This window comes from Hemitrygon akajei, chromosome 5, assembly GCF_048418815.1.
Source record: "Hemitrygon akajei chromosome 5, sHemAka1.3, whole genome shotgun sequence".
NCBI classification, from domain to species: domain Eukaryota; kingdom Metazoa; phylum Chordata; class Chondrichthyes; order Myliobatiformes; family Dasyatidae; genus Hemitrygon; species Hemitrygon akajei.
In genome coordinates, this window is record NC_133128.1 from 186,264,174 (window position 1) to 186,286,484 (window position 22,311).

The 22,311-nt window shown below is 42.6% G+C and overlaps 1 protein-coding gene across 10 annotated transcripts in view; it reads right to left on the reverse strand.

Annotated features, from left to right (window-relative positions):
* Positions 1 to 9,906, reverse strand: part of csrnp3 (cysteine-serine-rich nuclear protein 3) — a 207,623-nt gene extending 197,717 nt beyond the window's left edge. For 5 of the 10 annotated variants that reach the window (XM_073047452.1, XM_073047451.1, XM_073047454.1 and 2 more), the window contains exon 1: positions 9,544 to 9,905. The gene's annotated coding sequence lies outside the window, so the exon portion shown is untranslated. Of the gene's footprint in view, positions 1 to 7,875; positions 7,966 to 9,543 lie in introns of those variants that run through there. The other 5 variants (XM_073047458.1, XM_073047448.1, XM_073047449.1 and 2 more) reach the window with 3 other exon arrangements.
* Between the last annotated feature and the right edge of the window lie 12,405 nt (positions 9,907 to 22,311).

Below are 22,311 nucleotides of genomic sequence, written 5' to 3' on the forward strand. Positions count from 1 at the left end.
TAAAACTAGAGAGCAAAGGTCTAAGGTGAAAAGGGAAAGAGTTAAGGCATATCTGAGGTGGGTCAAAGGGCCTCCTTCCATGATCTGTAACTCTTTTGCCTTTATTCTCTTCACCAGTCATTCTTAATCCAGATTCTTAGCACGTTCAGATTATTATTTCAGAGGATCTGTCCTGGGCCCAGCACACAAGTGCAATTACGAAAACACGGCAGCACCTCTTTTTCATTGTTTGCGAAGATTTGGCATGACGTCCAAAACTCTGATAGATGTTTATAGATGTGTGGTGGAGGGTATACCGACCCGCTGCATCACAGCCTGGTATGGAAACGCCAACGCCCTTGAATGGAAAATCTTACAGAAAGTAGTGGATAAATCACTGTCTACCATGGATAAAACACTTCCCACCATTGAGCACATCTACATGAAGGAAAGCAGCATCCATCATCAGAGAACCCCATTACTCAGGTCTCACTGTTGCCATCAGGAAGAAGGCACAGGAGCCTCAGGACACACACCACTGGGTTCAGTAATAGTTATTACATCAGGTTCTTGAACCAAAGGGGATAACTTCACTTGTCCCATCACTGAAATGTTCCCACAAACAATGTACTCACTTTCAAGGACTCTTCATCTCAAGTTCATATTTATTGCTGATTTATTTATTATTACTTTTTCTTTCTTTTTATTTGCAGTTTGTTGTCTTCTGCACACTGGTTGAATGCCCAAGTTGTTGCAGCCTTTCAATGATCCTGTTATGGATATTATTCTATGGATTTATTGAGTATGCCCATAAGAACATAAATCTCAGGGCTGTACATGGTGACATATATATCCTTAGATAATAAGCTTACTTTGAACTTGACTCCTTTGCAGATGGGAACAATTTCTCCATGTCCATTCTGTCTCTCGTCTTCATTGTTTTAAATTTTCACAAGCCTAATTGTTTCAAGAAACTAACTCCAACTTTTCTAATCTATCCCTATAATTTAAGTCACTCTTCCCTGGAATCATTTCAGCAGTGTCTGAACCAACGACTGTCAGAAGGGAAATGAAGAAGGCATTTGCAATGCATGTCTTCAAAAGCCAAAGCAATGAGTGTCACACTTAGGATGTCAGTTTCAGCTCCAGCGGACTGGGCGGATGAGATCTGCAGTGAGATCTGATGCCCAGGTTGGCAGTACCACAACGCTCCATGGACAGCGAAGGGCTTGGCAAGAACAGAAGACGTCATGTCATCCACCACAACCAAGGAAGACAGCAGTTTGCAATCCTGGTTTATACCACCTGGACTTAGGAGGTCAAGGGAGTGGAACTATCCCAGTGCAATGGCTTTTCCACTTAAAAAAAAACTGTCACGCCCAGGTTTCCTGCTGCCATCGGTCACAATGGCCAACCCACTGTTGTAGCTAGACAAAACTTAGTTTAGACTGCACTTGGAATATTGCGTATGCTGTACCTCTGCTTGCCTATCTACTAAAGATGTGGTAGCAAGCTTTAAAAAGAGCGCAGAAAAGATGCACACGCATTTTGTCTGGAATGAAGGGTTTTAGTTACAAGGAGAGATTGGATAGGCTGGGATTGTTCTCACTGGAATGCAGAAAGATAGTGGGGGGGGGGGTGAACCTTATCGATATTTATAAGGTTATGAGGGGTTTAGATAAGATAGTTATTGAGTGCTTCCTCACCCAGATTAGGGAAGTCCAAAAACTAAAGGGTATAGGTTTACGATGAGAGGGAAGAAATTTAAAGAAGACCTGAGAAGCAAATTTTCCCAAAGAGAGGGTGGTGGAGGCAGAAACAATTACATTTCAGAGACATTTGGACAGGGGAGGAGTATGGGGACAAGGGCTTATTGCAGGCAAATGGGATTAAAATGTGAAAGGCGTTGTACTTTGGGAGGGCCAACCAGGGTAGGTCTTACATAGTGAGTGGTAAGGCATTGAGGAGAGCAGTGGAACCAAGGGATCTGGGAACACAGGTCCATAATTCTTTGAAAGAGGTGTCACAGGTAGGTAGGATCATAAAGGCCACTTTTTGTACATTAGCCTTCATAGATTTAAGTACTGAGTACAGAGATGGGATGTTATATTGAAATTGTATAAGATGTTGAGGCCTAATTTTGAGTACAGTGTGCAGTTTTAGTCACCTACATACAGTAAATGTGTAAATAAGATTGAAAGAGTACAGTGAAAATTTACAAGGATGTTGCTGGGATCGGAGGACCTGAGTTATAAGGAAAGATTTTATAGGTTGGAACATTATTCCCTAGAACATAGAAGATTGAGGGGAGATTTAATGGAGGCATACAAAATTATGAAGGGTTATAGATAAAGGTAAATGCAAGCAGGCTTTTTCCACTGAGGTTGCATAAGGCTACAACTAAAGGTCATGGGTTAAGAGTGAAATATTTAAGGGGAACACAAGGGGAAACTTCTTCGCTCAGAGGGTGGTGAGAGTGAGCTGACCATGTAAGTGGTGTGTGCGATTTTGATTTCAATGTTCAAGAGAAGTTTGAATAGGTACATGGATGGGAGGGGTATGGAGGGATGGAGGGTGATGGTCCAGGTGCAGATTGATGGGAGTAGGCAGTTTAAATGGTTTGGCATGGACTGGATGGAGCAAACGGCCTGTTTCTGTGCTGTACTTCTCTATGACTCTATTATAGATGATGATCACAGTCAGTATGAATGAGTTGTACTAAGGGGCCTGTTTTCTGTGCTGCACAGCTCTGTCTCAACTCTTAATAGCTTATCATGACTTCCTTGCTTTACCTCTCAATGCCACTTACATTTCATTTGGAATCACTTTCTCAAACTTCCTGTCACTGCCAACAAATTGTGCTTAGGCAGCCCACTGATCTCTCTGTTTTTGTCTCTTTTAATAACCATGTATATTTTCCCAGGTTATAACATCAATGCGAAATTCACAAATTGTGTATAGTTCCCAAAGTCATTTGCTTGTAGGTTCGTACTTTAACAGCCATGTCTTTTCCACTGTGTTTAGGAGCATTGTTAGAGCTTTAAGAACTTCTCACGATCTGCAGAAAAGGCTTCTATGGCATTGAGAGAAACTACGAGGCAGGGTGGGGGAGGGGGAAGATCAGGAAAAGAAATTTCTTCTCACAGGATTAGTAACCTTTAGAGTTCTCTACTCTAGATAGTGGCAGAGACTGAATCATTGAATATACTCAAGCCTGAAATAAACAGATTTTTGTTCTATAAGAATGTGAAAGGTTATGGTAAACACTCAGGGACATGGAAATTGAGGCTTATCATATTGACTACAATCTTACCTAAAGGCTGGGTGCACAAGGAGCCATAACAGCAATGTTGGCTGGCTTACTTCTTACGGGGCACACAGCATTCCGGGGTTGGTGGAATCCAAAGAGCAAAGTAATGATGCAGCTATGGGTAACTATTAAAATCACATCTCTCTGCTATGGGACTTGCTCATGATTCTTTTATGAATTCTCCTGGCTGCAAGTTGGTGTTTGACAGCAACCACTTTTGAAGAACATGGAAACAGTTGCCACACACCAGATATTGTCAATAAATCAGAATCCAATGCCGGGAAATGCCAAGCCTGGCAAGTTGAATTGAGCTGAGAAATGTCCACTCTAATTTCCAGATGGCGACTAAACAGATGGAAATTATGGCTAGTGTGGTCAGATGTGTGCAAAATGGCTTTACGGACATTTTTGCATATAAAGCACACACACAACTTGGTCCAATGTTTAGGCAGTGACGTGTCACCAAGAGGAAGACAACTTTGTTATGGCTCAGAGGCTCGCATGCCTCAGTGATCCAGAGAACTATGCTGGCTGGAGTCAGGGTTTGTTGCTTTGACTCTTGGTAGGGTCAACCATGCTAAACAGGTCAATGGGTAGAGGCCAGACTAAAAGTGGCCAACAGATCCTCCAGGTTCAAGGGTTCAGCTCAGGGCCAACAACGCTGACTAGTAAAACAAAACTGTTAAGGAAGCAGCAATGAAGAATCATTCCGATTGTGACTGTATTCCTGAGTCTCCACATGGCACTTGCATGACTGACAGAAGTGAAAACCAAGAGGAAGCTATTGACATGATGAAGAAAGCCATGAATACTGCCAGAGATGGAGGCCAGCAGCATAATGGGCAGTAAGAAAGATGTGCTTTCTGTTAAATTGTACAACAGATAACCAGAAGCATCTTCTTTGCTTGTCCAATGTCCCTTTACTTCCATATTTGCCTCTCCACCTCCTTCACCCATTCATAATAGGCTATGTCATATGATGTGGGCAATCATGGTATTTCCATGATTATGATTGTTCTGGCCAATTTTTCTACGGAAGTGGTTTGCTATTGCTTCCTCCTGGGTAGGAACATTACAAGATGGGTGATCCCAGGCACCATCAATATTCTACAGCGATTGTCTGCCTGGCGTCAGTGGTCACATAACCAGGATTTGTGATATGCACCAGCTGCTCATTCTACCATCCATCACCTGCTCGCATGGCTTCACATGACCCTGACTGGTTTGGGGGGTGGGGGAGGCTAAGCAGGTACTGCACTTTGCCTAAGGGTGACCTGCATGCTAGCGGACAGAAGGAGCTCGTTTGGTAGGGAAACATCTCCACCCTGCCACTCTCTCCACCTCCTAGGGTCCCTATAATAAGTGGGGAAAGTGTCTGAAAATGAGGCAGATTTTATTCTTTGTTTATTGGTTATTGAGATACAGAATAGACAGGCCCCTCCAGCCTTCAAGCTGCACTGCCCAACAACTCCCCAGTTTAACCCCTAGCCTAATCACGGGACAGTATGCAATGACAAATTAACCTACTAACCCGTACTTCTTTGGACTTTGGAAGGAAACCAAAGCACCCAGAGGAAACCTACATGGTCACAGGGAGAACATACAAAATTCCCTACAGGCAACATCGGGAATTGAACCTGGGTCACTGGTACTTTAGAGCACCATGTTAAACACTACACTACCGTAGACAATTGAGAAAAAAATCTCAATTTATTTCATTCATAAAATTCCTATACCAATGTTAATCAAAAAGATTCTTATTTCTCATTAGCACATTGTCAACTGTAGAGTACCAGAAACCTAATATACTGCGGTGAACACCACAAACAGAAAGACACAAGGTCAAAGTATCAACCTTTACTGTCAAAAGGGCCATTGGCATAAGAACACTAACATCAGGCAGCAGGCAACATTTGAGCTTTTAAGAGGCAGGGGCAAAGTAGGAATGCAGAGGTCATGGAAAGGAATGCTTTGGAACTTCTACAAGAGCAAGACTACCGATTCAACCTTCTGAACTAAACACAATTTTGGAAAATACATTTGCAACTCAATTGTTAGGTGGTCGGCACTAAAATTAAGGAATCCATTTTTATTCGACTTAAGATTAATGACCTGCAGAGCTTCGCTGGAAGTCTCCATAGTGATCGCATGAAACCTGATCATGATGTTATGGTTATGTTGACTTCAAAACTCTCTCACAAATTCATACAAACTTGGAGATCGGTACCTGCAATAGCATATACAAGTCCTCAGTTTAACCTAGAAACACAAGTTTTCATTAGTTTCTGAGTCTAAAAGATGGCAGATGTTCAGATAACCAATACTTCATGATGAAGGCTGGTATTAAAGAGTACAGAATTTATAAAGATTATAAGATGTATCTTATGTGAAGTATGTTCAAAAGGACAGTAAAGCACAATTTGAAGGTAGAACAGAACAACCTACAACAGGGGTTCCCAACCTATTTATATGCAATGGATCAATATCATTCAGCAAGGGGGGACCCCAGGTTAGGAACCTCTGATCTAGAAAGTATGACTGTGAAATAGGGGTTTCCAGCTTTTTTTAAGCCATGCACCAATACCATTAAGCAAAGGGTCCATTGACTCCAGGTTGGGAATCCCTGCTGTAAAGTGTGAAAAGTGTAAGTGTCTACCTGTGGTGCTACGATATTGTCCATGAACTTCACGTAATAAACCTTTATATTTATAAAGGTTTGTCCCATGTCTGATACTCGAGTTTCTACAAATAAATAGACCACACCTTGTCAGTTATTACTGAAGTTACACTAGTACATTAATTTGAGGCCTCCATTGGTCAGGATATTTCAAGGACATTGCATCCAAGCTGTCCACAGATATGCAAGCCAGGGCAGTACAATATGGAGAGCAAGCAGGTGCCATTGTAGCAAGATCCCCCTCTCCACACATCTGATGAATTCAAAGGAATGGCAGAGACCGATACAGTTCGGCACCAGCAACAATACAGGAGTTGCCAGTCAGCATTGCAGCATTGAATTCAACATAGGACTACCTTAGGGACTCCAGCCCCATATAGCCTGAAGGCAGTAGCAGTTTAAGATCAGTGTTTTCCTTCTCCAGTACATTAATACATTACAATTAATTGCTTATTACGATCACTAATAGTATGTCAGCTTCATGTAAAAAGTGCACAATACAAATTTACATCGGAATAAGCAGCAACAAAATGATGCAAAAAAAAAGCCACCTCAGTAACTAATAATTAGAGTCAGAGTCATAAACACAGGAGATTCTGCAGATGCTGGAAATCTTGAGCAAGCACACACAGAATGCTGTACGAACTCAACAAGTCAGGGAGTATCTGTGGAGTGCACTAAACGGTTGGCATTTTGGGCCAAGAAGGCCTCCATTGGTCAGGATATTGCTGACTAGATATGCAAGCCAGGGCAGTACAATATCAAGAGCAAGCAGGTGCCATATAGTCAACTATTTAATCCTGCTCTGCCTGACTTGGTGAGTTCCTCCAACATTTTGGAAGTCAGACCCATACACCATGGATGTAGGCACTTGCCCACGTTTGCCCCAAATCTCTCCAAACCTGTCTTGTTCGTGCACAATTTTGCTCCAAACACCCGAGAACAGCAGAAGGAAGAGTAAGCAATAAAGTTTTTCCAAACAATGACAAATATTAAGATCACAAACAAGAAAAAAATTGCAGATGCCGGAAATCCAAGCAAACACACACAAAATGCTGAAGGAACTCGGCAGGCCAGGCAGCATCTATGGAAAAGAGTACAGTTGACATTTCAGGCCAAGACCCTTTGGCAGGACAAATATTAAAATGGTGACTCAAGACTTCAATTTTTTGTAAGTTTGAGTTCCTGATCTCCTTTCATTATTGAAAGAAAGCAGTAAGCAGAACCAAGCACTTTTCCTTTACTGGTAGAATGGAAGTCAACAAACAAATTGCCCTCATGCACTCAGTTTAAAGGCCAACTTAACATTGCACTCAAGTGACTGGAAAGCAATTAAATTACATTTTGAATCCATACTTTGCTGCAATGCATTTTTATCAGATCAATCACTCTAAAGGTAATGTTAGCATGAATGATCTCAAAATAATTATCATAAGCTACTCTAAAATATTTAATAAACACGAGAAAGTCTGCAGATTCTGCAAATCCAAAGCAACACACAGACACACGTACAATACTGGAGAAACTCAGCAGACCAGGCAGCATAGAGTGATAGAAAAGTACAGCACAGAAACAGGCCCTTTGGCCCATCTAGTATATGCTGAAATGATTTAAACTGCCTGCTCCCATCGACCTGCGCCTGGCTCATAGCCCACCATACCCTGAAGAAGGGTCTCGGCCTGAAAAGTCAACTGTTGATTAATTTCTGTAGATGTTTCAGTTCTATAGGTCCTTCCGCATTCCATGTGTGTTTTTAAAATATACTTCCAGAAAAAAAACCCACCAAATTTTAACACTGAAGCTGACATATATTAGTCAGAAAGCTCAAGTTGCAATTTGGTCAGAATTTTGATCAACATGGACCATAACAGTGGCAGAAACAATGAGTGTGCTTACATAGCACGTTTACCTGATCAACAAGCAACACACAAAATGCTGGAGGAACCCGTCAGATAAGGTAACCTCTATGGAAATGAGTAAAGAGTCGACATTCTAGGCCGGGACCCTTCTTCAAAACGGAGGGGGGAGGGGAAAGATGCCAGAATAAAAAGGTGGGTGTGGGGGAAAGGCTAGCTGGAAGGTGATAGGTGAAACCAGGTGGGTGGGAAAGGTCAAGGGCTGGTGGAGAAGGAATCTGATAGGGGAGGAGAGGGGACTATAGGAGAAAGGGGAAGAGGAGGGGACTCAGAGGAAGGTGACAGGCAGAGGTGAAAGTCAGAGTGGGGATTAGAAGGGGGAGGGGAGGATTTTGTTTACTGGAAGGAGAAATCTATATTCATGTCGTCAGTTTGGAGGGTACCCTGACCCAATACAAGGTGGTGCCCCTCTCCCCTGAGGGTGGCCTCATCTTGGCATAAGAACCCACTGATTAACAAAGTTGCAACACGAGTCAAAAGCTCATGCCAGCTCAGAGGACAATCAAGCACTTGCAAAAACATTGTGTGCTTCTCATTATGAAGAAATACTCTCCAAACTATTAGCTGCCACTTTTTTGTTCATCTGATTCTTAAAGAACAGTAGCCGTGAAACTGTTTATGAATCGTTTATCCTTTGTTTTAAATCAATGATGTAAAATAATGGGGGTTACTTATTCAAGTGTAAACAACGTATCATACAAGTTCCAATTAGTTTATTCTGCCACAGCATTGATAGAATGCAGAGAGTGTATAGGCAATGGGAATAACCCTATCGCCCACAGTACGGCTTTTTAAACAGTCCATTTAGAAAAGCAAGGGCCATAATTTTAAAGCCTTCGGTATTACAGAAGATAATTTCAAGCTAGATACAGTTCTATTGGTAATCTTGTTATGCTTTCACAGGACTGAGGAAAATGTACTGCAGAGAGAGAGAAAAAAAATAAAACCGCCCTCCTAATTATACTGCTGCAGCACTGAAATAAAGCTGCGTTATTCCCAGAATATGCGGCTCCAGTCTGCAGGTTAGACGGCAAGTGAAGCCGAGGCTGCCTAATTCCAGGAAGCGGAGCCTGCGAGCCGACTGCAGGCGCACTTAAAACAAAACGCCTTAAACATCTCGCGCTTTAACATCCTGCCGACTGTTCGCTATAAAACAATGTCAAAGAAAATACGTTCCAAACTCGTACACTTGTAACGCGAAAATACCTAGTGATTAAATACTAAATGCACATAAAAGCTTCTGGGGAGAAAACCGACCACTGGAACACTCATTCAATTCCCCTGCCTTCAACTTTCATCCCTCCAATTAAAATCACTTAACTTCGATCTCTTTTTTTTTTGGAAGCAAGTTTATAACGATGAAGCTAATTTGACTCCTTTCACTAATCACTTGGTGAATTGATGCCTCCGTCCACAACTGCTTGACCCACTTGCCAATGATTCATATACTAAAACCTCCGAGTTTCAATGGTTACTTTCATTGGCACCAGATGCCCAGGTTGACAAATCGTTCAGGAGTCACCAGCAACAACGCAGCCCTGGATAAATAATCTTCCTCCTCTTTAATATTTAAATAGCATCAACCCTCCCCCCCCCCCCAAAAAAATTTAAAACATTAGTAAAAGATAAAAGTCTGACTCTATCTAGTCGACATTACGTACTTTTTGCTGTCTTCCCCTCCCCTTGAAGAAAATCCTGAAGATCAAATGTTGAACGGGAGCTTGGTCACGACGTACAGGCAAGCCCGAGGCTGCTGATCCGAATCTGCTTTTCACATCGATCTTTGCCTTTCTTTTTTTTAATGTGCAAAAGCATTAGTTTGCAAGACGTGACAGCTGCAATTTTTTCGTCCCTTGTTCTTACGGACTTCGCGGCGTGCACATGAAGGGAGGCAGCTACACACTGACACAATAATCCCAGCTGGAAATAGGAAAGATCTTCCGCCTCTCAATCGAAACAATGGAGCGACTCTGCATCGGTAGAATAGCAGTACGCTGCAACGTGACTCACCGGGAGCCAATCAGGAAAGCCTCGGATGAACTATATAGGAGCACTTAGTTCACATGAGTACTGTGCTTTAGTTGCTGGGCTGTGGAACGAGCGGGAGAAAAGGCTCTGCAGATACAGCATGCAGCACCTCGAAATCACTGAAAGGGCACTGTTTTACTGCAACATACAATGAAATTATTATGAGACCACTGGCCAGTTTTCTTCGTATTCGCGAATCAGGTTTATTACCGCTGATAACATGTTATAAAATTTATTGTCTTGCGTCAGCAGGACAATGTAAACATAAAAATAACTATTAGTTACAAAAAAAAAGTTCAACAAATATATTGTTCCTGGGCTCATGGACCACTCGCAAATCTGGTGGAGGGGAAGAATCTGTTCTCAAAACGTTAAATGTGGGCCTTTGGGCTCCTGTACCTCCATCATGATGGTAGTAATGAAAAGAGGGCATATCCTTTGATGGTGAGGGTCTTTAATGATGGATGCTACCTTCTTGAAGCAGCGCCTGCTGAAGATGCCCTCAGTGGTGGGGCTGGGTGGGAGGGTGGAACTGGCTAGCTTTACAACCCTCAGCAGTTTCTTTTGCTACAACACATTGGAGCTTCCATTCCAAGACGTGATGCCACCTGTCAGAATGCTCCCCACTGTACATCTGCAGACATTTCCCTGAGTTCGGTGACATGCCGAGTCTCCTCAAACTCCCAGTGCAGTAGAGCCACCGGTATGCCTTCTTTGCGTTTGCATTGATGCAATGGGTCTTACATAGATCTACTGAGATGTTGATGCTGAGGATCTTTAAGCTGCTCAGCCTTTCCAGCACTGACCCCTCAATGAGGACTGGTGTGTGTTCTCTCAACTTCCCCTTCTAGGCCTACAATCGGAGGTGGAGAGGGCCAGTGACATTAAATTCTTTGGCAATGTCATTTCAGCAGATCTATCATGGGAAGAGCACGTCAGTCCCATTACAAAGAGGTCTCTACAGTTCCTCTACTTACTTAGAAGCTTGGGCTGGTTCAGTGTGTCACCTAAAACTTCTTTAGATGCACAGTGGAGAGTATCCTGGCTGCTTGCATTGTGGTCATGAATGGAAAAGCTTTCAAAAGGGAGTAGATAGAGCCCAGTCTATTATAGAAAAAGCAGCCTCTACCATTGAGCACATCTACAAGGAGCGCTAAAGCAGCACCCATCGCCAAGGACCCCACCACTCAGACCATATTCTCTTACTGCTGCTGCCTTTGGGAAGGAGATACAGAAGCTTTAGGCCCCGCACCTACAGGTTTGGGAACCGTTATTACCTTCCAACCATCAGGCTCCAGGACCAGCATGATTAACTTCACTCACCTTGGCACTAAACTGATTACAAACGTATGGATGGAAGACCATGAAAACCCACGTCTTACGACACGGCACATAATGATGATGGACTCACTTTCAAGGACTCTGCAACTTGTGTTTTCAGAATTACTTATTTATTTTTTATTTACACAGTTTGTCTTCTTTTGCCTATTGGTTGTTTGTCAACATTTGTGCTTAATTTTTTATTGATTCCATTGTATTTTTTTTGTATCTGCTGTGAATTGCCACAAAAAAATTCATCTCGGGGTAGTATTTGTGACATACAGTGCTGTGCAAAAGTCTTAGGCACACATATATATATAGCTCGGGTGCCTATGACATTTATGGTAGTAATATTATGTATTCTGATTTAAGATTCTGACATAGGTCTCTATTGTGGACTGAGAGTGGGAAGGGGACAGGGAGCAGGAAACACCAGAGAAGACATTCTGTAATGATCAATAAACCAATTGTTTGGAATCAAATGACCTTGCCTGGTGTCTCAGGGCTGAATGACACTCCTTCTCTGCCACACATCTCATGCCCCTCCTACCCTCACCATTCCCAACATCCTCTGCTCCACCAGATTTCCAAGCTCACTCTCCACTTCACATTGACAAATGTGGAACTGTGCAAAAGTTTTAGGCACCCTAGCTATACTGTATATGTACTTAGATAATAAATTTACTGAGAGCTTTGAAATTCCTTGACTTGCTGACATTGGGTGCAAGGTTGTCATTGCGATACAACTCAACCAGCCAGTCTATCTCACTCCTGTACATCTCTTCATCATAACCTGACATTCTTACTGTGACATCATATTGTAGTGAAATTACTGCCGAAACCTCGCTGTTACACCACTTTCCATTGTAAAATAATTAATAAGTTGCTCCCAAAAGGGCTACTGTAGCTCTGAGTAATTCAGTTTGAGAAATTTACTTTTAAGAGGAGTTGGCTGAATCAGCTTGCTACTTTGAGGTCACTTTTAAATCTTGGAATTTTAGACAGAAATAGAGATGTGGTTACATTGTAACACCAAATGTATCTCACCATGACTATTCTTCTAGGAAAGTTGACAGATGATATTATGTTTCGTAACTCCAGAAGCTAATCAAAAGAAAAACAGAGGAGCTGGGATACTTGTTTACTTTGCTTTTCTCCCCCTTCTTTTTTAGTGAGGTGCTCAATATGATGTTTGCGTAACGACATACACTATTCATGTACTTCTAACATAGAACTGATCATGAATTATGTAAACAGAATGCTTCATCAAACAATATGCTTCTAATATTACTCAAATATTAGTGAAATATTAAATACAATACTGATGAGTTTAGAGATTTGCTCTTGTTCTGTAAGTTTGGATGAGTGTTAGTCCAATATAGCATATCTAAAAATAAACTTGGAGACTACTGTTTAATATCCAGGCACAAATATGATGGAACATTCACCACCCATTGATAAGAAAAGGGAGATCATGTCAGTGCAATTGTTGATGGATTTGAAGAGTGTTAAAAACTTGTTAATGTCTCTGAAATCTTAAAGTCTACACAATCAGGAAAGCTCGCCCATGCCTCTACTTTCTGGGGAGGCTGAAGAGAGCTGGCCTATGCAGATATATACTCACATCATTCTACAGTAGAGAGCATCCTATCAAGCTGCATCACTGCATAGCATGGAAACTGCACTGCAGCAGGCAGGAAGGCACTACAATGGCCAAAACTGCCCAATGTCTTTCTGCCATCAAGAGCATACAGTACTTATAGATACAGTAGATGCCCAAAAAGGGCCAGTAACATAAAGAATGATCCCACCTGCCCTGCTGATGCACTTTTTGTACCACTCCCATTAGGGAGGAGACTACTTAGCATCCATGCCAGGACCACCAGACTCAAAAACAGTTCCTTTCCCCAAACAGTAAGACTGATCAGCACCTCTACCCACTAACACACCCTTCCACTACTACTTTATCGTTTTGTCAGTCACCTAATGTACAGACACTCCTGTACCCAGCGTCACTTATGAACATACGATCAATCTGTATAGATAAGCTATCCTATGTATTTATACTTATTGTATTTTTATGATTATTGTACACTTTATATCAGACCATGATATAGGAGTATTAGGCCATTCAGCCAATCAAGTCAACTCTTATTGTGTTTTTCTTTGCTGCACCAGATCCAGAGTAACATTTATTTTGTTCTCCTTCGCATTTGTGGACTGGAAATGACATTAATCAATCTTGAATCTTGACATTCCAAATCATTTAAGAATTCAAAAAAGCAAACTATGAAGTTATATAAAGAATTCATCACTGAAACACCAAACAGTTAAATATTTAATTTAAAACATAGTAATCTCACACAGAAACATAGTAGTCTCACTCCTTCAAGCTGTTCTCTTCATTCAAAGTTTAAAGTCAATTTATTATCAAAGTACATGTATGTTACCATATACAAACCTGAGATTCATTTTCTTGCGGGCATACTCAGTAAATCCAATTAGCATAATAGAATCAATTAAAGACCACACCAGCAGGGCAGACAACCAAAGTGCAAAAGACAACAAATTCTGCAAATACAAAAAGGAATTTTAAAAAATGAATAACTAAGCAATAAATACCAAAAACATGAGATGAAAAATCCTTGAAAATGAGTCCATAGGTTGTGAGATCTGTTCAACGATGGTGCAAGTAGTTGAGTGAAGTGGTATCCCCTTTGTTTCAAGAGCCTGATGGTTGAGGGGTAGCAGCTTCCTGAACCTGGTGCTGTGGGTCCTGATGGCAGCAGCAAGAAGAGAGCGTGACCTGGGTGGTGGGGGGTCCCTGAGGATGGACGCTGCTTTCCTGCAATAACGCTCTGTGTAGATGTGCTCGGTGGTGGGCGGTGATTTACCCATGATGGGCTGGGCTGCCTCCACTTCTTTTTGTAGGAGTTTCCATCCAAGGTCCTTCAAGTGAATGGGCCACCGTGCCAATTCAAGACCACTACAGATTTAGTAGAGAGACGGCCAGAATTAAGTATTGCAATCATTGGATGTTCACAAACCAGCCTGAACTCCATGAGCATCCAACATTGGATGCTCATCAGAAATTACCGGCAGTAGGTCAGTGATTCGGCCATTAACCCAGCCCTCCACACTCCCCAACACCACTACTTTGTCACTTTCTTTCAGAATCTTCTTATGTACAGATACTCCTGTACCTACTGTCACTTCATGTACACACCGCGGTCTATGTATAAATAAGCTAATCTTTTGTAATTATAATATCTTTTTTATGCTTATTGTTTATTTTTAATGCTGCATCAGATCCAGAGTAACAATCATTTCATTCTCCTTTAAACTTGTGTACTGAAGAACGACAATAAACGATCTTGAATCTTGAACCATGGATCTTGAGTTGTGTGGAAGTTTGGCTGCTCTGCCTTTAAATATAAAGGCTGATATTCTGCACAGTTACAAAATTAATGTTTCCTGGTCATTGCCATTTCTAATGAAGGTTCGCATCATTAAATTAGTGGCTTGGAGAGTGTCATGTGGCGACGTTTGCCAATGATACATAATCTGGTAATGTAATAGGTACTGCTAATGGGAACATAGAAAAGCAGAAAGACTGTGTTGGGTTAGCAGAGTGAGAACAATCCTGATGGATACATTTCAACCTAGATAAGCATGAAGTCAAACATCTTGGAGCATCAAAGAATGGGGAAATGTGACGGTCAAAAGCGATTTTCCAGGTCTATGTGCCCACATCACTGGAATCTAATACAAATAATTCAGCAGGGCACAGTTGTAATAGGGCAACCAGAATCTGATCTGAATTAAAGGGTAAGGACTGGGTACTCCATCTTAGGAAGACCACCCTGGCTGAGTAAAATGTAAGACACCGAAGTTCTATAAGGGTGGCATGGTAATATAGTGGTTAGCACAATGCTTTACAGTATCATTTGTATGTTTTCCCCATGTTCACGCCACTTCCCTCCAGTTGCTCCAGTTTCCTCCCATAGTCCACGTTTTTGTGACTTAGTTAGGATTAAATTTGGGGATTGCTTGGTGCTGCATCTCAAAAGGCTGAGAGAGTCTAATCCACGGGGTATCTTAATGGTGTGAAAGCTAGGTTTCATCAGTGCCTAAGGAGAATGATGTGAGCTGCCTTAATGACTACCACCCGGTACCACTCACATCTACAGTGATGAAATGCTTTGAGAGGTTGGTCATGACTAGACTGAACTCCTGCCTCAGCAAGGACCTGGACCCACTGCAATTTGCCTATCGCCACAATAGGTCAACAGCAGACGCAATCTCAATGGCTCTCCACACGGCTTTAGACCACCTGAACAACACAAACACCCATGTCAGGATGCTGTTCATCGACTATAGCTCAGCATTTAATACGATCATTCCCACTATCCTGATTCAGGAGTAGAAGAATCTGGGCCTCTGTACCTCCCTCTGCAACTGGATCCACGACTTCCTAACTGGAAGACCACAATCTGTGCGGATTGGTGATAACATCTCCTCCTCGCTGACGATCAACACTGGCGCACCTCAGGGGTGTGTGCTTAGCCCACTGCTCTACTCTCTATATATACATGACTGTGAGGCTAGGCATAGCTCAAATACCATCTATAAATTTGCTGATGATACAGCCATTGTTGGTAGAATCTCAGGTGGTGACGAGAGGGCGTACAGGAGTGAGATATGCAAACTAGTGGAGTGGTGCTGCAGCAACAATCTGGCACTCAACGTCAGTAAGAGGAAAGAGCTGATTGTGGACTTCAGGAAGGGTGAGTTGGAGGAACACATACCAATCTTCATAGAGGGATCAGAAGTGGAGAGAGTGAGAAAGTTTGAGTTCCTGAGTGTCAAGATCTCTGAGGATTTAACCTGGTCCCAATATGTAAAGAAGACAAGACAGCAGCTATACTTTATTAGGAGTTTGAAGAGATTTGGTATGCCAACAAATACACTCAAAAACTTCTATAGATATACCATGGAGAGCATTCTGACAGGCTGCATCACTGTCTGGTATGGAGGGGCTATTGCACAGGACCAAAAGAAGCTGCAGAAGGTTGTAAATTTAGTCAGCTCCATCTTGGGTACTAGCCTACAAAGTACCCAGGACACCTTCAAGGAGTGGTGTTTCAGAAAGGCAGCGTCCAATATTAAGGACCTCCAGCACCCAGGGCATGTCCTTTTCTCACTGTTACCATCGGGTAAGAGATACATAAAAGGCATTGAGTTCACCTGGGAGTGAAACCTTGTTGCCATCTCTGTATTTACTTCGTAGGAGATGATAGCATTCCAGCCTACCACAGCTACCGAACATCCTTCTGTGATTCAAATTTGGCCCAGACCTGCCACTTTACTTGTAAGATGGCCTACAGGAGGTCACACCTGAACCACTTATACTGTCCTTGATCCGCAGAGCTGAACACCACCGATCTGGTCCTCAGCAGATTGTGGATCTCTTGGTTCATCTCAGACTTCTGGCTGATTCAAAGATTCAAAGTACACTTATTATCAAAAAATGTATAAGTTATACGACCTTGAGAGTAGTTGTTTGCTTACAGGCAGTCACAAAGCAAGGAAGCCAAAAGAACCCAATTTAAAAAATAAGACCAACCCCACAATGTGCACAGAGAAGGAGAAAAACAAAACAAAAACAAATCACGTAAACAATAGAAGTGAGTAATGACAGCATTCCAAACCAAATCGAGTCCTGAGGTCCAAATCCCTGGAGCAGCCTGGAGTAGGCCCAAAGCATCAGTATTCAGTTCATAATATTAGCGGGGCAAATTGCTGCAAAGTTCACAGACATAAAGCACAGCTACCAGAAGCAGTCTCACAGCCTGAATGTCGTGGAGGCAGGATCCCCCTGTCTATCTGGAATGGCGTTTCAATTGTTTGAACAGTGGTTCATACCTCGCGCTATGGCCTGGGCTCCACTGCAGTGAATTGCTCTGGGCTTAGATTTCACTGCTGATGAAGCCGCTCTCGACCTCTCCAAATCAGTTCTGTGCCCAAAGCGATCCAACCTCATCCAACTCTCGATCCCCTGCTGGTGTTTAGTCTATCTGTGCTAAATTGTTCAAATAGTGAATTGTTGCCTCGCATTAGGACCTGGGCTCCGCTGTGGTGAATTGCTCCAGTCTTGGAACATGCCTCTCTGGACCCAGGTTTCACAACTGAAGCAGCCATTCTTGACGACTCCAAATGGGCTCATTACTTTGAACGGTCCACCCTCGAACCCGGGCCAGCCGGATGGGTATCAGAGCTCTGCTGTCTTGTCTTCTCCTCTCCGAATCACTCACTTGAACCAGCATGGCTCCAACTCCAAGTGTGTTGATTTTCCAGGACACCAGCAGGGCACATCCCACAAACTTGCTTTGCCTTCACTCATCTCTTCATTGTTTGTGGTGATAGTTTACCACAATTTACTTCAAAAAAGTGTTATTAATAATGTTTTTAATCAAATTCCTTTGCTTTTGAACTACCAGTAAACTCCCACATACCTTCAGAAATGCTAACTTAAACTGGAATGACTAAAGGAAATTGTGGGAACAGATTTGTCCACAAGTGTCTTTATAAAGTCCATGACACTGAGGTGTATTCATTCAGATCCTGTGATGAGTCCTTGAGCATGGCCCAGACAGCCAACTCAAAGCAATCTCAAAGTCTCCTACGACCACCTCTTTGTTGCCATTACCTCTGGCGCCTTGCTCTTTAGCCTCTGCCTATATGGAGGAGAGAGAAGACAGCCAGATGATAAGATTTCTCAAAATGTGGTTTAGTGATGGAATGGTAAGCATTCCTGATTGTAATGTAACAGTGACTGAGTGTGTTGGGACACCTGGAGCTGTAGGTGACATGCAGATGATAATTGGGCAGAGATTTCTTCAAGCAAGCCTGCAAACAAACAAGCTCCAAGATCTTGGCCTTAATACCTCGTTGTGCAATTAGAACCTCAATTTCCTCCCTTGTGGACCGCAGTCTGTTCGGAATGGCAACAACATCTCCTCCACAATCTCCATCAGCACAGGAGTGCACAGGGCTGTGTGCTTAGTCCCCTGCTCTAATCACTTTACACTTATGACTGTGAGGCTAGACACAGCTGATAACATGGCTGTTGTAGGCCAAATCAAAGATGGCGATGAATCAGCATACAGGAGGGAGACTGACGATCTGGCTGAGTGGTGCCTTAATAACAACCTCTTACTCAATGTTAGCAAGATGAAGGAGATGATTACTGACTTCAGGAAAAGGAAATCAGAAGTCCATGATCCAGTCCTCATTGGAGGATCAGAGGCAGAGAGGGTCAGCAACTTTAAATTCCTCTATGTTATTATTTCAGAGGACCTAACCTGGGCCAAGCAGGTAAGTGCAATTATGACGAATGCACGGAAGCGCATCTACTTCAGCATGACTTCAAAAACTTTGGCAAACTTCTGCAGATGTGTAGTGGAGAGTATATTGACTGGCTGCATCATAGCCTGGTATGGAAACACCAATGGTCTTGAACAGAAAATCCTACCAAAAGCAGTGGATTTAGCCCAGTCCATCATGGGCGAAGCTCTCCCCACCGCTGAAACTCTGGCACAGGAAAGCAGCATCCCTCATCAGGGACCGCCACAACCCAGGGCATCCTCACTTTTCGCTGCTGCCATCAGGAAAGTTTGGGAGTTTCAGAGGAGAATGGGAAAAGAAGAGTCAGCTGGAATTTAGTGTAGGGAAGTGTCTGGTCATGCACTTTGATAGGGGGACTAAAGGCATAGACTATTGTCTAAATGGGGAGAAAATTCACAAATAATACATGCAAAGGCTCTTGAGACTCCTTGTGCACGATTCCCTAAAGGTTAACTTGCAGGTTCAAAAGTTCAACGTTCAAAGTAAATTGATTATCAAAGTACGTATATGTCACTATATATAAGCCTGAGATTCATTTTCTTGTGTGCATACTCAATAAATCCAATAGCCGTCACAGCTGACCCTCTCCACCTGATCCCCTGATGAGGGCTGGCTCATGAACCTCCAGCTCCCTCTTCCTGAAATCAATGACCAGCTCCTTCATCTTGCTGACAGTGAATAAGAGGTTGTTGCTGTGGCACCACTCAGGCAGATTTTCAACGTTCAAAGTTCAAAGTATGTATGTTATCAAAGTGTGTATAAATTATACAATCTTGAGATTTGTCTACTTACAGGCAGGCACAAAACAAGAAACCTGAAAGAACCCATTAAAAAAAGACAAACACCCCATGCAAAGAGAGAGAAAAACAAACACAAATTGTGCGAACAATAAAAGCAGGCAACAGCTTCAGAACTAAAGGGAATCCAGGGACACGAAGCCTGGAGCAGCCAGAGCAGGCCACCGCCTCAGTCTTAGCGCCATGGAGAGAGGAATGAATGTCACGGAGCAGCAAGCAGAACAAGCGCGACACCCTGCCTTTTCAATCTATACAGTCCGGCATTTAAATTGTCCAAACACCGATTTGTCCCTCACACTAGGACCCAGGCCCTGTGGTTTCAATATGCTCTGGGCCTGAACCACGCCAATTATTGGTAAAGTATTGAGTTGTATTTCCTGCTTGATGAACCATCAGTAAGCTGTCAACCGTCTTCAGTAGTGCCACCTTAAACCGGATCAATTTCCTGCCTATGAGCTAATTCGTCGCCACCTTTGATTCAGCCTATGACAGTGGTGTTGTCATCAAACTTAAATATGGCATTGTTTAGCCACACAAAGCAGGTAGAGCAGGGCTAAGCACACAGCCTTATACTGTCTTATTCCTTAGACAGCCTTAGGCCATACATGCATTGACCGCCAAAGCATGGAGGAACCATTCACAAACCCCACAGGACCTGACGATATCTGAGGCCGAAGTGTGAACACCCTTTCGGAAGGTGAACCCTTGAAAAGCTTCGAGCCCAGACGGGGTACCTGGCCAAGTACTTAAAACCTGTGCTGATCAACTGGCTTCAGTGTTCACTGAGATCTTTAACCCCTCACTTTGGCAGTTTGGGATTCCATAGAGGGTAACTGATGTTTTTTTTCTCTATTATGTATCAGAAACATTAGAATCTGATCTACTTCAGAAACGTGGTCAACTTTAGACCAATGCCAGGGTCTTTTGTGTTATTGGTGCTGAGGCGAAGTGTGCCTTTGCCTCCGTATGATGTTTTTGTCAGATTGTAATTGGAGCCTGGCCTTGAGAAGGAATGATAGGGTTGGTATTGCAATCAATGCCATGCATTGATCAAATATTCTGTCACAAACCTTTTTGCAATGGGTTAGGATGAGTTCAGTCTAAGGTCAATTTCCACATCGGGGGTATTCACTCTGCTCCCTGTACACGCATAACTCTGTGGCCAGATTCTCCTCTAACTCTGTTTTCAGGTGAGACCACCGAGGTGTGCTGCACCTCAAGTAATGATGAGTGGGAGCAGAAGGAGGAGTTGGAGAGCTTTGTGACATGGTGTCATGAGAATAATCTTTCCCTCAATATTAGCAAAACAAAGGACTTCAGAAAAGGGGGCAGTGTGCAAGCTCTTGTCTACATAACCAAAGTAGAGATTGAGATGGTTAAGAGCTTCAAGTTCCTCCGTGTGAGCTTCACCAATAGACTATCTCCAAAGTTCAAAGTAAATTTTATTATTAGAGTATGTCACCACATACAGCCCTGAGATGCAATTTCCTGCAGGCATACTCAGCAAATCTATAGAATAATAACTAGAAGGGTCAATGAAAGATCAAGTAGGATACAGAAGACAACAAACTGTGCAAATGCAAAAATATAAATAAACAGCAGTAAATAACAAGAACATGACATATCTAGATTAAAAAAAGTCCTTAAAGTGAGATCGTTAGTTGTGGGAACATCTCAATGGATGGGCAAAATGAGTGTAGCTATCCCCTTCTGTTCAAGAGCCTGATGCTTGAGGGGTAGTAACTGTTCTTGAATTGGTGGCGTGAGGCTCCTACGCCTTCTGCCTGATGGCATGGTCCAATCACGTTGATATCACGGACAAGAAAGCTTACCAGTGCCTCAGCTCCTTGAAGAGGCTAATGAAATCCGGCATGTCTCTATTGACTCTTATCATATTTTATTGATATAGCATTGAAAGCATTTTGTCTGGATTCATAAGAGCTTGGTATAGGAACAGCTCTCCACATGACCACAAGAAGCTGCAGATAGTTGTGGACAAAGTTTAGTGCATCACAGGTACTTGTCTTCGCTCTATAGACTCTGTCTACACCTCACTGCCTCAGTGAAGCAGCTAGCATAATCAAAGACCCCACCACCTTGACCATCTCTCTTCTCCCCTCCCCAGTCTTGCAGAAGGTACAAAAGCCTGGAAGCACGTACTGCCAGGTTCAAGGCTTCTATCCCTCTGCTATCCGAATCTTCAATGGACCTCTTGTATGATAAGATGGTCTCACAGCCTACCTTGTTATGATCTTGCACTTTCCTGTACTGCATTTGTTCAGTAGCTTTTAAACTTCATTCTGCATTTTTCTAGCTCAATGTACTGTATAATATTTCAATCTGTATGAACAGAATGCAAGACAAGGTTTTCACTGTATTTTGTAAAAGTGACAATCATAAGCCAATACCAATTTTGTTACTGCCAATGTCAACAGAATAGGTGTTTGCCTCCTGGGAACTCATAATTATCTAGATATGCTGGCCATTTTCAATGAGGCTACATTGGTGAATACTGTGACACCATCATTGTCAGTCCTCTCCCACACAACCAACAAAATCAGTGAGTTTGTATTGTAAGAGAACCCTTGAAGTTTCACTCCATTGCAGAATGGAACCCAACTTATTACTGCTTGGACCTCAGAGAGTCTTAGGGTAATACAGCATAGAGACAGGTTCCACAGTCCATTATATCCCGGCAACCATTGTAATTATCTCTACTCATGTCACTTACCAGCATTTTTATGTGCTCTATTTGTCTATGACTTTATATGGTCCAAGCAGTAAAAATTTGAGCCTAGTATTTCTTAAATGGCATGAGAGCGTCTGCCTGCACCAGCCCTTCAGGCAGTGTGATCCAGATTTCAACCATTGTCTGAG